Here is a 16140-nt window from a genome sequence, read left to right as displayed (position 1 = left end):
AAAAAAGCAGGAATTGGGTTTAGCCGCAGAGCAGCATCGGAAACACCTGGAGCAGTGCGTGCAGCTGCGCCACCTGCAGGCAGAAGTGAAGCAGGTGCTGGGTTGGACCCGCAGCGGAGAGTCGATGTTAAATGCTGGACTTACCGGCTCATTACAAGAGGCTGAGCAGTTCCAACGAGAGCACGAGCAGTTCCAGCATGCCATCGAGAAAACACATCAGAGCGCGCTGCAGGTGCAGCAGAAGGTGGAAGCCATGCTGCAGGCCAACCACTACGACATGGACATGATCCGGAACTGTGCCGAGAAGGTGGCGTCACACTGGCAGCAGCTCATGCTTAGGATAGAAGATCACCTCAAGCTTGTCGATGCCTCTGTCGCTTTCTGCAAAACCTCGGAGCAGGTGCAGCATCCTTGAGAGCCTGGAACAGGAGTACAAGAGAGAAGAAGACTGGCGTGGTGGGGCAGATAAACTGGGCCCCAACTCCAAGACGGACCATGTGACGCCCATGATCAGCAAGCACCTGGAGCAGAAGGAGGCATTCCAGAAGGCTTGCACCCTTGCTAGGAGGAATGCAGATGTCTTCCTGAAATACATGCGCAGGAACAGTGTGAACATGTCAGGAATGGTGACACACATCAAAGCTCCTGAGCAGCAAGTGAAAAATATCTTGAATGAGCTCTTCCAACGGGAGAACAGGGTATTGCATTGTTGGACCATGAGGAGGAGACAGCTGGACCAGTGTCAGCAGTATGTGGTTTTTCAGAGGAGTGCCAAGCAGGCTTTGGAACAGATCCACGACAATGCTGAGTTCTACCTTTCCACGCACACCTCCACCAGCTCCAGTATACAGCACACCCAGGAGCTCCTGAAAGAGCAGAAGGAGTTCCAGATACCTGCAAAGCAAACCAAAGAGAGGGTGAAGCTATTGATACAGCTGGCTGATGGCTCTTGTGAAAAAGGGCATGCCCATGCGGCAGAGATAAAAAAATGTTACACTGCTGTGGATAAGAGGTACAGAGATTTATCTCTGCAGATGGAGAAGTACGGGACCTCTTTGGAGAAAGCCCTGGGGATTTCTTCAGATTCCAATAAATTGAGTAAAAGTCTCCAGCTAGATATCATTCCAGCCAGTATCCCTGGCTCAGAGGTGAAGCTTCGAGATGCTGCTCATGAACTTAATGAAGAGAAGTGGAAATCTGCCCACAGGAAAGAGTTCATAATGGCTGAGCTCATTCAAACTGAAAAGGCTTATGTAAGAGACCTCCGGGAATGTATGGATACATTGTTTACCTCAGAGTTGGGTGTCACAGAACACTTTGAAGGAGACCCTTGCAAATTTGCACTGTGGGTGGGGAGAATGCCAACTTCAGATAATAAAATCGTCCTTAAGCCTTCCAGTATAGAGAACAAACAGGACTGGATAAAGCACATCCGCAAAGTCATCCAGGAGTGGACAATCCACCTGAAGGGAACCCTGAAGGAGCCCATTCACATCCCCAACACTGCCCCCACCACACGACAGAAGGGAAAGAGGGATGGAGAAGATCTGGACAGCCAAGGAGATGGCAGCAGCCAGCCTGATACGATATCCATCACCTTGCGGACGTCTCAGAACATGCTGTACAGTGATAAGCTTTCTGTTGGCTGTGAGCTGACAGTGGTGATCCACAGCTTCACTGCTTGCAACAGCAATGAGCCGACCATCCGCTGTGGCCAGACCATGGAAGTTCTGGAGTGGCTGCATGACAAGCCTGACTGGTGTCTGGTGTGGATCATGGACCGCTCCCAAGTGGCAGAAGGCCTGGTCCCCTGTGGCTCACTGTGCATCACCCACTCCAGAAGTAGCATGGAAATGGAGGGCATCTTCAACCACAAAGGTAGGACTCAGTAGGGTGTGGGCAACAGACACCTGCTGGAAGTGGCCCTGGAGTGCTGTCTCTGTGTCTCTGCTGCCCGTTAATGTGTGTGATCTACCTTGTCAGCTGTGCCTTCAGCACATGGTCACTGTCTCTTGGGGCATTTCCAGTCCATCAGCACCTGAAGAGGAAATGAAGATTTTACCTAGGACTCAGAAATCATGAGTGATCTCCTCACTTCCAGGGTGGTGTAGTGAGATATGACATCAGTCTAGAGAAGATCACTAATTTTGGAACATTCCAGTTTCTTCCTTCCTTTGCCATCTCTGCCTTCTTCCTTGTGTCGTGACACCTCCTGGAGGCCATCCTCAGACTCCAGAGGGCTAGTCATTCCATGGAGCTAATGAAGCTGCAACAGGATACAGATACTGATCAGCTCCCTGATAAATTATAGGCCAAGCCATGTTCCGGATTTCTTGGGGTCTAAATGTGAGCTTACTGTCACTTCCTTAAGAAATGGGAAGAATTAGGCTGTTGTTTCTCCAGAAATCTGAAGAGAAAGGCAGAGGATTTTCAGATTTTGGCCAAAAGCCAAAAGTGTCCATTTCCATTTCTGGCGAAGCTGCCCGTGTGTTTTGAACAGCGGTGGGCTTCCGCTCATGGAGCCTTTGCATGTAGAGATCGGGGCCATGCTGGCTTTTAGCCCACTGGCAGAATATTTCTAAAGTTACATTAATATAAGTCCTTGAATTTGAGTTGAAAATAAAGTACAACTTTTCCTGGAAAAAAAAAAGGGGTAGGTTTTCCCATGCTGTTTAGCAAGTCTCATGAGATCTGATGGTTTTATAAAGGGCAGTTCCCCTGCACTCACTCGCTTGCCTGCTGCCGTGTAAGATGTGGCTTTTCTCCTCCTTCACCTTCTGCCATGATCATGAGGCCTCCCCAGCCATGTGGAACTGTGAGTCCATTAAACCTTTTTATTCTTTTTTTATAAATTACCCAGTCTGTGGTATGTCTTTATTAGCAGCATGAAAATGGACTAATACAGGCTTCCCAAATGTTACCTCTGCTCCCCTCAGCCCTTCTTTAAAGGAACAGGAGGCCAGGTGTGGTGGCTTACACCTGTAATCCCAACACTTTGGAAGGCTGAGATGGGTGGATGACCTGAGGTCAGGAGTTCAAGACTAGCCTGGTGAACATGGTGAAACCCTGTCTCTACAAAAATACAAAAATTAGCTGGTCATGATGGCAGGTGCTTGTGGTCCCAGCTACTCAAGAGGCTGAGGTGGAAGAATTGCTTGAACCCAGGAAGCAGAGGTTGCAGTGAGCCAAGATTGTGCCATTGCACTCCAGCCTGGAAGACAGTGAGACTCTGTCTCAAAAATAAAGGAATAGGAATAGGAGCTTCTGGTTGGAGGAGGAGAGTCAGCAATTCTAAGCCACTTCCCTGCAAAATGAGTTAACACAATGGGTTTCAACACCTTCCTTATACTGATGCCTCCCAAGTGTTTACCTGGACTTTTGTACCCATGCCTACCCCCAGACATCTCAAACTTACCCCTCATTCTATCCTGCCTGATCAGCTCCATTTTAGCAAATAACTCCACCTTCATCTTCACGGAAACCCAGGAGACATTTGGAGCTCTTCCTCTCCTCTACATCCCTCTCAGGAGCAAGTCCAGTCCATTTAATCCTCCAAAAGGGAATTTGCATCTGCCAATTCCGCTGTCCACATCATATCTCACTCACAAGGCAATGGCCTCCTGAGGGTCCTAAAGGCTTCCCTGCTTGCAGCTCCCCATCATCGGGACCTAGACTGAGACCAAGCCCACTGAAACCCCGTTACAGTCATGGCACTCCAAGGACTTCATCTGCAATTCTTGAAGATGGCCTAGAAGGCCTTGCCACATAACCCCTGCCTCCCTCATCACAACCTTGGTCCTATCTTGGGACAGTCCTGCCCTCCTGCTCCTCTTCAGTTACTTAAAACACCTCTTCTTTGTCAAGGCCTTTCCAAATTCCACAAAGCTAGCTCCATGTTCTTTGCTGAAAATCCAGTTGGTGGCACAGGGTCTGTGTATAATACATACTTAATGAATGAAAGATGAGCATCTTTGTAGCTGAACACCCAAGTACATTCCCTGGATTATTCCTTAATTATAAGTTCACAGAAATAAATTCACAGAAGTGAAGTTTTGTGCTTGCTTACAGGGGTCAGTTAAAGATAGGACATGATCGATCCAACTCACAGCTCTGAAGGTTATGTGGGTTTACATTCCTGCAGCAATCTGACCAGTCCCCAGCAGCTGCACCCTCACTAACCCCAGGGCAAGTTACATTCAGAGGGGCCTGCTGTGCCAAAGCTATTCTGGATGCCAAACTGTAGCAAAATGCTGTTGAGGAATTCCAGAGTTGTGAACAGACTTTCCATTTTAATCAGTCTACTCTGGGCCACTGCCTCTCGTGGGTCCCAGAAACACCTTCAGGGAAAAGCCTATTCCCCCATCACTTACCATTTCTCCTTTAATGATGTCCAGGATGACCGGGAGGTAGGAGTCCACTATCTCCTTGCACGAAGCAGACATGTTCAGTTTAGGAAGCCAGTCGCAGGTCTTCACCAAGTAAATAAGGAAAGGATCTCCTCCTATGAGAGGACACCAGGTCAGAATCAGGATGGGCTTTCCTCCCTGGAAATAAACAGGCTGAAGGCAAGAAGCCCTCAATAGCTACCAGAAACACTGAGCCTAGAAAATAACCAGCCCTCGGGAAAAAGGACTTGGCTATGGTTAGCTCCGGCTCTATCAGATCCATCAGGCAAAAGCAGACATGACATTCAAAATGAAGGTCCTCCGACCTGCTCTCTCGCAGGCATGGGGAATTCTAAGCAGAGAGGGCCAAACTGGACCTAGGTATTAGTGGCAGCAACATGACATCTCAATTAACTGGGCATTTAGTCCCAGCGTCAGCAAAGCAGGCCCTTCAGCTTATTTTTGTACAACTCAGAACTCAGAGTGGTTTTTATATTCTTAAGGCATTGTTAAAGAGAGACTGTGTGACAGGGACAGTAGTTGGCTCATAAAGTCTAAAATCTTTTCTCCTTGGTCCTTTGTAGAAGACATCTGCCACCCTCAGGCCTCCACCATTGCTCTTTAGACACTGAAATCACAGCTCTCTTAGGAACCAGTGCCCATGCCCGCAGCTCAGGCCCCATCCCCACTCACAGCTGCTCACCTTGGTGGCATTGTCTTTCAGCATGTCACCCACTGTGGTGACAAAGTCTTTGCATATGTTGCAGGGAAGGGATTTCTAAGAGAAAGAACACAAGAAATTTGTATACGTAGTATACAAGTACACAAGTTCACACTCCACACAGTTGGAAACCCACTTGCCCTTTTCTGTATTATGTCTAACCAGGGATATGATCATGACCACGTTCCCCTGTCACATCCTGGCTTTTCACCCTGCATGAGCAGCGCTGGGGCACCACAGGGAGGGAAGGGAGTGTGACTCACTACAACACACTGTGCTTTACAGTTTATAGAACCTTGGCTCCTGCCCAAGCAGCACTCCACGTGGCACAGGTCAATTTCACATCAATGCTCACAACACCTTAGGAAACTGAGGCTTAAGTGAAATCACAGAGTCACATCAGTACAGCAGAGAGGTGGGTGGGACAGAGAAACAAATGCCCCACCCACTTCTGAAGGCACACCCACACTGTGCTTCCTCTGCCTTTTAGGCAAGTTAAGAGGCACGGCCACCCCAAAGCCAATCTTCTGATAAGCCTGGGCACTAAGACCCCTACCTGACCCAGAGGTTATGGAAATTCTAGTTGGTTCCTGCAGCTCTTGGGGAAGAATGCCCAGGCTCTCTTCTTGATGTCAACTGACTTTCCACCCATGGAGAAGAAACTAGCATTTCTGGGTGAGACCGAGGAACGCCTGTGACTCAGCTGCATTTACAGAAACCAGTTTGAACCTAGTCAGGCTAATACAGTTGTCCTTTGGTATCTGAGGGGGTATCAACTCCAGGACCCCTGTAGGCACCCAAATCCCAGGATGCTCAAGTTCCCAGACTGCCTTCAGCATCTCAGCACAGTACCTCAGAGGGTCAAAGGTACTGTGCATGGAGCCACAGCAAGAGAGGGCTGGGCCATGACAAGACTGGCCAATCAGGGAAGTTTTAAAGTCCTCACTGGACACACATTAAACCTGGAAACAGGAAGTAGTATTAAAAACAAGACTGAAGGCAAATTAGAAACCAAATCTGAAAGTAGTTTCAGCCCGTGGTGGTAGCCCACACCTGTAATCACAGCACAATGGGAGGCAGGAGGATAACTTTAGCTCAGGAGTTCAAGACCAGACTGGGCAACATGCTAAAAACCCTATCTCTACAAAAAATACAAAACATAGCCAGGCATGCTGGGACACATCTGTGGTTCCAGTTACTCAGGAGGCTGAAGTGGGAAGATCACTGGAACCCAAGGCGGTCGAGGCTGCAGTGAGCCATAATTGCGCCACTGCACTCCAGCCTAGGCAACAGAGCCAGACACTGTCTCCAAAAAAAAAAAAAAAAAAAAGGCAAGTATGGCCACAGAAGGCAGTTTTCCAGCGAATAATTCACAAACTCTTTCTAAAAGAATAGTGTTGCCAGTGCAATGGCTCACATCTGTAATCCCAGCACTTTGGGAAGCTGAGGCGGGTGGATCACCTGAGGTCCGGAGTTCAAGACCAGCCTGACCAACATGGAGAAACCTCGTCTCTACTAAAAATACAAAATTAGCCTGGCATGGTAGCACACGCCTGTAATCCCAGCTACTCGGGAGGCTGAGGTAGGAGTATTGCTTGAACCCAGAGGCGGAGGTTGCAGTGAGCTGAGATCATGCCATTGCAGTCCAGCCTGGGCAGCTCTTGCTCAAAAAAAAAAAAAAAAAAAGAATAGTGCTGAGTTTTCTTCTCTTACTCCAGGAGCACTAGCAGCCACTGATAAATTTTTTAGAACTCAAAGTTCACTCAGACATAGCCCATACCACATGATGGCCAGCACAACCCTGAGTGAGCCCAGGGCAGCAGCTCTGCGTTCAGCTGGCATGGTCAGCAGAGCGTCTCCCAAGAGGGCTCGGGACCATGAGGAACGCACCCGGGGCTTGTCACCTTAGACTATGCCCCACATTAATATGCTATATTTAGCATCAAGAGATGAAAAGTCAGTGCTAGCTTCTCCAGTGTAGTTACAGTTGGAAACCATTTTAAATGGCAACCGTGCTCCAGGATCTCAATCAGTGGTTTGCCTGTTTGAGAGGAGTGAGGAGAGAACAAAATATCAAACAGGCAGCAAGTGTCTGAAAAGCTCATCATGTACTTTTTGGAGTCAGCAACCAAGGACAGAGCTGTCCCCATGTGCCCAGTGCTGGAAACGGGCACTGCCAACCTACTGGCCTCTTGTCTAGGGTGAGAGGTGGAATCTGCACAGAGGCCCGGGAGGCAGCGTGGGGCACACAGAGCAGCAGGCACGGAGGATCTCATCCTGTCTGCCACAGCAACCAGACAGCCTCAGGGGAGTGAAACCCTAACCTCTCTGAGCCTCCATCTCCTCTGCTGGAAAATGGGTACACTCACAAATAGGTCCTGCCTCCCACACAGGGTCACAGTGAGGAGCAAACAAAACCAGGCAAGAGAAAGTGCCCTGTCAATATGGCAGTGAGTTACAGCAGCTCTAATGGGACCCCAGAGGAGTGCTGGGGCTGGGACTGCAGGATGATGGGCACTCACCACTGTTGGCTTGTTCCAAATGGTCTGCAAGCAATGCTTCACCACCCCGCAGTCAGATGCTGTCTTCACATTCTGGCATCACACTGTCGGGCCTCTGGTGCATTCTTTCAGCCCAAGGACCCGGTTGGCTAGAGCTAAAAGGAAAACCAATGTGAGGAGGTGGCCTATTTTGCAGCAAACCAGAACCACCTGACTTATTTCCCCAGGGCTGAGGGCTGGCCCTGGCCTTGAGCTGGACGTCCTAACTTGGCCCCTCACCCAGCTGTATGGGACACCAGCCACACAGATGCATGCCTGTCCTGGTCAACAAGCTGGCTTGTCACAGTCACCGGGGCTGGAAGAGACTCATTTGTCAGGTTCACTTTCATCCTCTCCAACTGCCTTTAAACAGTGTCAGGGAGTATCAGAACTTTAAATCCTCATAACCTTAAATGCTTTTATAAGTAACAAAAGAAACCACAGGAGCAAATACAGAGACAATTTTGATTTCTGTAGAATGAATAACAGCTGTAGAATGAAGGGTTTTAAGAAAAGAAAAACAAACCTGTAGCTAAAAAAACAAAAAACAAACAAAACAAAACAAAAAAGCAAAACAAACAAACAAGCAAACAACAACAACAACAACAAAACAAGATTCATATCCTTATTATATAAAATAATGGCTGACTGCAGTCTTATGCCTGTAATCCCAGCACTTTGAGAGGCCAAGGTGGAGGATCACTTGAGTCTGGGAATTCAAGACCAGCCTGGGCTACATGGCAAAATCTCATCTCCACAAGAAATTAGCTCGGCATGGTGGCACGCACCTGTAATCCCAGCTACTTGAGAGGTTAGAGGGAGGATAGCTTGAGCCCAGGAGGCAGCAGTTGCAGTGAGCCGAGATCTCACCCCTGCACTCCAGCCGTGAGCCACCATACCCAGCCCTAAAAATATCTTATAAACTGCCTTGAGTGCCTATTTTTCTTAAAACAGGTCCTTGATTTTAGAACCAAAAAAAAGTGGGGGAAAAATCGTCAGATTCACACCTCGCTTCTAACCCAACTATTCAGCTAGGAAACAAGAGATTACATCAGAGCACTCATAGAGAATGGTGGTATGAGGGTCAAACTCCAACAGGCATCTCAGTAGGGCTGAACCAACTTTTGCTGCAATAGATACTTGTCCCAAGTTTTAGAGAAAAAAAAATGCCACAATCACCTGAGAAACATACTTAGAACCTCAGGAGTCTTGTTGTATGCTGCTTCCCTTGGTAAGCCATTTCTACATACTTGTGTAACAAACATAGAAAACACGTATAGGTCAGTATATATTCTTCCTCCAGGAGAGGGAAAGAAATGATATCTTTTGTAATGAAATATCTTTCATTACTACCACCACAAGCTACTCACAGAAAGACTGAGTCCCACATAGCTCAGCTAATAAAAACAGATCACCTGCACTCCTTCAGACACAAGCAAATGAATTACTCATCTGCTGCCCAGGTTATAGCATTCCCTGCCCCCTGGAAGCAAAATCACGAACACAGCCAGTTCGCAACCTCAACCAAGCGGGTCATATTCCAAAGGCTGCTGGTTTGGACTTTGGTTTCCAGGGGAAAACATGTGCAAGGTGCAAATCAGTACCAAGCTCCCCAGATGGCTCCCAAAAGCTTAGTTACCCCGTAATGTAGCCAAGCATGGCTGACTACAGTCTCACTAGTAAATCCCAGGAGAGGGGTGGAGGGGAGGCAGAAATGGAGTCATAAGGGTAAGGGCTCTGGGGACTATGCGGTCACAGAGACAGCACAAATGGGAGCCCCAGACCCTACTCTCCTGGTCAGTTTCATCCCCAGACATCGGTTCCATTTCGACCTTCCATGTTGGCCATTCCCACCCCCCTCTGCTGGCTGTCACCCCTTCTGGCTGTCAAGTCCAGTCCTCCATTTCCCGGTCAATTTCCCCCTCCCCTCCATCTACCCCTCACCAGCTGTGCCTCTCCCAGCAGGTCCCCACCTCCGGCGCGCCGCGCTTGCTTCGGCCAGTCTCGGGCGTCCGGGTCAGCGTCCAGCTGCCATGGCCTCGGCCCGGATACTGCCGCCCCCGGACCCCCTTCCCTCCGCGGGCAGCAGCTCCCTCCCTCCCCAGAACAGCTGAAGGTCTCAGTCAGCTGCGAGGGGAGCACAGGGGGAGCGGAGGCGGTGGAGCCTTAACGCTGCTGCCTGGGACGCGGCCGGCGGCTGGTGGGAACCTGGCCTTGCCCCGTCGCGCCTCCTCCCCAGCGTCCCACTTCCCGGCCGCGCGCCGGCGGCGGCGGGGAAAGTCTTTCGAAAGCGTGAACGGGGATTGAAGGAGGTTTTTATTTCTCTTTGTGCTGGTGGCTGGGCCGGATCCAGGCGGCCCAGCTGGTGGCCGCGGGATTGGGGCTCCCCGCTGAGCCCAGAGGAGCGCGACAAAGGATGCTTCCCGCCGGGGTCACCGTCTCGGCTCCCCAACTTTGCGCGCGGCGCCCGTGCCCCTGGGGAGCCCGCCCGCTGCGCTAAGATCCCCGGCGTCCAGGCTGGGCAAGGGGCTGGGAGCGTCTGTAGGCAGCGTTGGCTCCGATCTCCAGAACCCAGGAAGGGCTCCCGGAACTTCGCGGGCGGCCGAGCCGCGCCAGGGAACCGCGCCGCCCGCGGAAACTCCGCACGCCTCCGCGGATGCCCCTAGCCCTGGCCCCCAGCAAGAGACGTTCAAGGCCCTGCGGGGCGCCCCTTCCACAGCGGTGCTTTCCGCAACCGGACTAAGGTGGGTTTGTCCTCCTCCCTCCTGCGTTGCCTCCTTTTTCTCCCCCTCGTTCACCTTTTCCTTCCCTCTATCCATCCAGAGCCCAGCCAAAGGGCGCACCTGACCTTTCTACTCTTTCCCTGCTCTTCCTCTCCACCTCCTCTTCCTCCTCCTCCGTGGGGTAAGGGGCCTGGAGAAGCGCATGTGGGGGTCCCTCTGACAGTGGCCGGATTGGGAGTGACAGGCACCCAAATGGCCAAGTGGCTACCGGACTACCTGAGCTTCGGCGGTCGGAGGCCCCCTCCGCAGCCGCCCACCCCGGACTACACTGAGAGCGACATCCTGAGGGCCTACCGGGAGCAGAAGAACCTGGAATTCGAGGATCCCTATGAGGACGGTGGAGAGCCGCTTGGAGCTAAACCCCGCGGGCCCAGGGGACTCCAAGAAGCCCGGAGATGCCAAGTATGGCTTTCCCGAGCACCGGTTCATCAAGGTGGAGGCTGCGGATATGGCCAGAGCCAAGGCCTTTCTGGGCGGCCCTGGGGAGGAGGTGCGTGGCTGGGCAGCACTGGTAGACTGGAGTGGAGAGGATGCTCAGGTTGGGCTCCCTGGATCATGGAGAGCTTGTTTTATGTGTTATCACAGAGGGGACGGGGGCACCAGGCAGGCCCTTCCCAGTCCTTCAGACCTCCACCTGCTTGGGGAGGTCTGTTCTTTTTTCTTTCTTTTCTTTCTTTCTTTCCTTCCTTCCTTCTTTCTTTCTTTCCTCTCTCTCTCTTTCTTTCTTTCTTTCCTCTCTCTCTCTCTTTCTTTCTTTCTTTCTTTCTTTCTTCTTTCTTTCTTTCTTCTTTCTTTTTTTTTTTCTTTCTTTCTTCCTTCTTTCTTTCTTTCTTTCCTCTCTCTCTCTCTCTCTCTCTCTCTCTCTCTCTCTCTCTCTCTCTTTCTTTCTTTCTTTCTTTTTTTTTTGAGACAGAGCAGGGTCATTCTCTGTCGCCCAGGCTGGAGTACAGTGGTGGGATCTTGGCTCACTGCAACCACTACCTCTCAGGTTCAAGCGAATTCTCTCACCTCAGTCTCCCAAGTAGCTGGAATTACAGGTGTGCACCACCACGACCGGCTAAGTTTTGTATTTTCAGTAGAACCCAGATTTCACCGCATTGCCCAGGATTGTCTGGAACTCCTGACCTCAGATGATCCTCCCGCCTCGGCCTCCCAAAGTGCTGGGATTACAGGTGTGAGCCACCACACCTGGCTGATATCTGTCCTCCTGCCTCTCTGACCACCCTGCTTGGTCTCCAGGCCCTCCTCCTCCATGGCAATCCCCACGGCCCTCCAGTCCTCTCTCCTTAGCACCCCTTCCTCTTTGAACCTGGTGGGACCTTCCTAAAACATATCTGAGGGAGTGGCTCCTCTGCTGGGCATGTAAACATCCTCCCTGTGACTCTGCCCTTCCGACCACTATGTTCCCATTTTGCAGAAGTGGAAACTGAGGCTCGCAGAAGAGCAGTGACTTCCCCAAGGTCTCATAGGGTTCTAGCTTACCAAGATTTGAACTCAGGCCACCAGGAGCAGTAGCTCATGCCTGTAATCCCAGCAGTTTGGGAGGTCGAGGTGGGAGGATTGCTTGACTCCAGGAGATCAAAACCAGTCCTGGCTAACAGAGTGAGACCTTATCTCTCCCCCCCCACAAAAAAAATCAAAATATTAGCCAGTTGTGGTGGTGCACACTGTAGTCCCAGCTACTCAGGAAGAGCAGGCTTGAGGATCACTGGAGCCTAGGAGGTCAAGCCTGCAGTGAGTCATGATTGAGCTACTCCACTCCAGCCTAGGTGACAGAGCAAGACTGTCTCTTTAAAAAAAAAAAAAAAAAAAAAATGCCAGGCACGGTGGCTCACACCTGTAATCCCAGCACTTTGGGAGGCAGAGGCAGGCGGATCACCTGAGGTCATGAGTTCAAGACCAGCCTGGCCAAAATGGTGAAAACCCATCTCTACCAAAAATACAAAAATTAGCTGGACATGGTGGCAGGCACCTGTAGTCCCAGCTATTCCAGAGTCTGAGGCAGGAGAATTCTTTGAACCTGGGAGGTGGAGGCTGCAGTGAGCAGGATCACACCACTGCATACTCCTGCCTGGGTGACAGAGTGAGACCCTTCCTCAATAAATAAATAAATAAAATAAAAACTCTCAGTTGGGAGCAGTGGCTCACATCTGTAATCCTAGCACTTTGGGAGGCCAAAGCAGGCAGATCACGAGGTCAGCAGTTTGATACCAGCCTGGCCAATATGGTGAAACCCTGTCTCTACTAAAAATACAAAAATTAGCAGGGCTTGGAGGTGTGTCCCAGCTACTCAGGAGGCTAAGGCAGGAGAATTGCTTAAACCCAGAGGCGGAGGTTGCAGGAGCCAGGATCTGGATACTGTACTCCAGCCTGGGCAACAGAGAGAGACTCCATCTCAAACACAAAACAAAACACAACACAACAAAACAAAACAAAAAAAACACTTCTTAGGCCAGTGTGGTGGCTAACGTCTGCAATCCCAGCACTTTGGGAGGCTGAGGCAGGTGGATCATTTGAGTTCAATACCAGCCTGGCCGACATGGTGAAACCCTGTCTTTACCAAAAACACAAAAATTCACTGGATATGGTGGCAAGCACAATCCATCCTAGACAATAGAGCAAGACTCCATCTCAAAATAAATAAATAAAATAAATAAAAATAAAAACTCCTGGAGAGGTGTCAGATAGCCCTGTGGGCAGGCGAGAGGTGCAGTATCACTTAGTCGGGGTGTCCCTTTGAGTCCTTGTCCCCTCCTCCTTCCTTCTGGAGGCAGACATGGAGTACTCAGACACCTTTGATGCCCAACCTCATCCTGCACCCCTGGATGATGGGTACATGGAGGCCTGCGATGCCCAACGTGTCATGAGTGGTGAGTAGGCGGGGCTTCAGGGAAGGTGGCAGGGTCGCAGATGGGAGCAGGAGCTGACTATTGTCCCCAGCCTCCTAGAACTGCCTGGCTGAGGGGTGCAGCTCTGTGACACCCCTTGTGAGGAATAGGACCAAGAGACAGCGGAGGAGCCCCCTTCTGGGCAGAAGCCTCAACAGAGCTGGATGCCCCAGGAGGATGAATGGCCAGCAGATGAGTATGACCAGACCAGGGAGTCGAAGAAAGACTACATCTCCAGGGCATTTGCAGGTGCTTCTCAGACCCACACTCTGACATTTGAGTGCCCCATCCCTACATTTCCTTATCTGTTCATGTCTCCTGTTTCCATTTACAAATTAGAGTCCAATCACTTGCCACTTTGGTAGTTTGTTAATTCTCACTAGAGTGTGAATGACTGGTAGTCCTAAATTCTTACTTCCAAGACAACCTGCATCTTCCTTGGAAATGCAAATACTTTTTAGAGTGGAATGGAACCTACTTATCCTGCTCAGTGTTGTGAGGGAAGGGGAATGTGGTTGGCTTTTGGAATAGGGTGTGGGGGTTTCAGGGGCAGCATTTCTTTTCTTTCTTTCTTTTTCTTTTTTCTTTCTTTTTTTTTTTGAGACAGAGTCTCACTCTGTCCCTCAGGTTGGTGTGCAGTGGTTCGATCCCCGCTCACTGCAACCTCCACCTTCCGGGTTCAAGTGATGATAGCTGGGATTACAGGCGCCCGCCACCAAGCCTGGCTAAGTTTTGTATTTTTAGGAGAGACGGGGTTTCACCGTGTTGGCCAGGTTGGTTTCGAACTCCTGACCTCAGGTGATCCACCTGCCTCAGCCTCCCAAAGTGCTGGGATTACAGGCGTGAGCCACTGCGCTCGGCCAACAGCATTTCTTAATAGTAAACCACGGGTCAGCTTCTAGCTGAATTGGATGAGTTTGGACAAGCCTCTGAACCTTAGTTTCCTCTTCTGTAAAAGGGATAATTATAGGAAGAGTGGTGGAAACAGGATTTTGCCCTCCAAAGTTTTGTGACTGGTAAGGTATTTAGAGCTCAGTGCCTTTATCCACCTATTTGTAGACTGGGGGTGATTTTCTAGTTTTAGGACTTGGCCCCAGTCTAGACTGAACCCCAGAAGGGATTTCAGGACTAGATTTAGGGATTTAGTTTCCCTAGCTGGAAACTTCTAACCCACCCCCTCTAGCCACGCCCCTTGTGCGCCTTGCCACCAGCTTTATGAATGACCACACCTATTTCTTCTGAAGGCCAATAGGTTGCAGCCATGGCCTATCCTGCCCCTGCCTTAAGCCCAGCCCCTTGGCTCTGATAGGTTGCCCCAAGCTGGCCCCGCCTTCCTACTGAGATTCCATTGACTTGCCCCTGTCCCACCCCACAAGGGAAGCTTAATTCTTTCCTCTCTAAATCTCCCTTCCAGTGCAGTTGGACAGTCCAGAGTGGGAGAGGACTGCAGGCTCAGCCAAGGAGCTCCGGATACCCCCACCCAGAAGCCCCCAACCTGCAGAGTGAGTGGACCCAGCCCTGCCCCTGGAGAAACAGCCATGAGCAGGGAAGCTGAAGGTGGAAGAGCCCCATTGAACGTATTTGTAGACGCCAATATATCAGGCAGAAGTTTTTTTTTTCCTCTGGATTAGAGGAACTGGGGGAACTTCAATTCATTCATTCATTCATTTCTTCAACTAACCTTTACTGGGTGACAGAGCCTGCTGTCTGCCAGATACCCAGCTAGACACAAAACAGAATCAGATGGGGTCCCTTTCCCTCTGGTATCAAGTTCTGGGTTCAAATCCCTGCTCTCCCCTCCTGGCTATGTAGCCTGGGGCAAGTGGCTTAACCTCTCTGAGCCTCAGGTTCAAACAGAAAAGGGAATTTCCTTCCTTAACTTTGGTGGGGCTTACAGCCTCAGAGCCAAGAGACAGAAATCATTCTCAGCCAGAAGTTCTTGGGATGGAAGGGAATGTAGGATTTTGGTGGGCTCACAACTCCGTGCTGTGGGATGGCACATGAGCTGGCAGACGTTGACTCTGTGCCGCTGGGAGCTCCCTGAGGGAGTGCCCAAGTTCCCGGAATCCAGGCCATATTATCACAGTCACCCCTAAATCTCTTCAGTGGGCAGTACAGAACTGGCTGTTTAACTCTGAGGCCTAGGTTGTGAAGACTGGAAGATTGTTCTCTTTTTCTCTTTTCCTCCCTCCCTCCCTCCCTCCCTTCCCTCCTTCCTTCCTTTCCATTTTTTTGAGACAGAGCCTTGCTGTGTTGCCCAGGCTGGAGTGCAGTGGCACTATCTTGGCTCACTGCAACCTCTGTCTCCCAGATTCAAGTGATTCTCCTGACCCAGCCTCCCAACTAGCTGGGACTTCAGGCACGCACTACCATGCCTGGCTAATTTTTCTATTTTCAGTAGAGACAGAATTTCACCATGTTGGCCAGGCTTGTCTTGAACTCCTGACCTCATGATCTGCCCACCTTGGCCTCCCAAAGTGCTGGCATTACAGGCGTGAGCCACCATGCCAGGCCTCTCTTCCTGCTTGCCTGCCTTCCTGCCTTCCTGCCTTTTTGCCTTCCTTCCTAACTTCCTTCCTTCCTCTTTTTCTTTCCTTCACTTTCTTTCCTTTCCCTCTCTCCTTCCTTCCTTTTCTTTCTTTCTTTTTTTCTTTAACACAGTCTAGCTCTTGTCACCTAGGCTGGAGTACAGTGGCACAATCTCAGCCCACTGCAACCCCTGCCTCCCTCCCAAGTAGCTGGGACTACAGGCTTCTGCCACCACACCGGATGATTTTTATATTTTTAGTAGAGATGGGTTTCACCCTGTTGACCAGGCTGGTC

General features: G+C 50.5%; 2 pseudogenes; one reads left to right on the top strand and one right to left on the bottom strand.

Moving 5' to 3' along the window:
• LOC108298124 overlaps positions 1 to 7920 on the bottom strand; it is a 27566-nt pseudogene extending 19646 nt beyond the window's left edge.
• A 2542-nt stretch (positions 7921 to 10462) lies between these two features.
• LOC108298123 overlaps positions 10463 to 16140 on the top strand; it is a 6510-nt pseudogene continuing 832 nt past the window's right edge.

The sequence above is a fragment of the Cebus imitator genome, unplaced genomic scaffold (genome assembly GCF_001604975.1).
Source record: "Cebus imitator isolate Cc_AM_T3 unplaced genomic scaffold, Cebus_imitator-1.0 Scaffold890, whole genome shotgun sequence".
In the NCBI taxonomy this organism is placed as follows: domain Eukaryota; kingdom Metazoa; phylum Chordata; class Mammalia; order Primates; family Cebidae; genus Cebus; species Cebus imitator.
Note: the sequence above shows the minus strand (reverse complement) of the source record. Positions and strands in the feature narration are given on the sequence as shown.